This window comes from Psammomys obesus, unplaced genomic scaffold (assembly GCF_907164565.1).
Source record: "Psammomys obesus unplaced genomic scaffold, mPsaObe1.curated_primary_1811, whole genome shotgun sequence".
Classification (NCBI taxonomy): domain Eukaryota; kingdom Metazoa; phylum Chordata; class Mammalia; order Rodentia; family Muridae; genus Psammomys; species Psammomys obesus.
Genome location: NW_026591872.1, coordinates 11,810,597 through 11,811,070, shown reverse-complemented (window position 1 = coordinate 11,811,070; position 474 = coordinate 11,810,597).

Sequence of the window (474 nt, the reverse complement as noted above, 5' to 3'; positions counted from 1 at the left end):
TCTTTCTTTCTTTCTTTCTTTCTTTCTTTCTTTCTTTCTTTCTTTCTTTCTTTCTTTCTTTCTTCTGAATCTGAAAGCCAGGAAGTGCTGAAAATGCCTGCCCTCTGATATTATCTTCTATTTGCTGTCTAGCTTATCAGTTTACTATTACCATATTCACATTTGCTTTCACATTTGGAAGAAAGAAGGCATGCTCTTTCCTCTGGGAGCTTGGAATTAATTGTTTACTCTGCCTACTTATCCCATTTTTGTTTCCAAACATACCACATTTCTTACCAACTTTATGTCTTCAAAAGTGGGTTCCAGATGTGATAATCTTGCTTAGCAGGTATAAGAGCTTGCAGCCAAACCTACTGAGTTGACATTAATCCTCAGGTCCACATGATGCAAGGAGAGAACACTCTCTCGAAAGTTGTCCTCTGACCTGCACACACACACACACACACACACCCCATAAATAAATACTAATGTTAA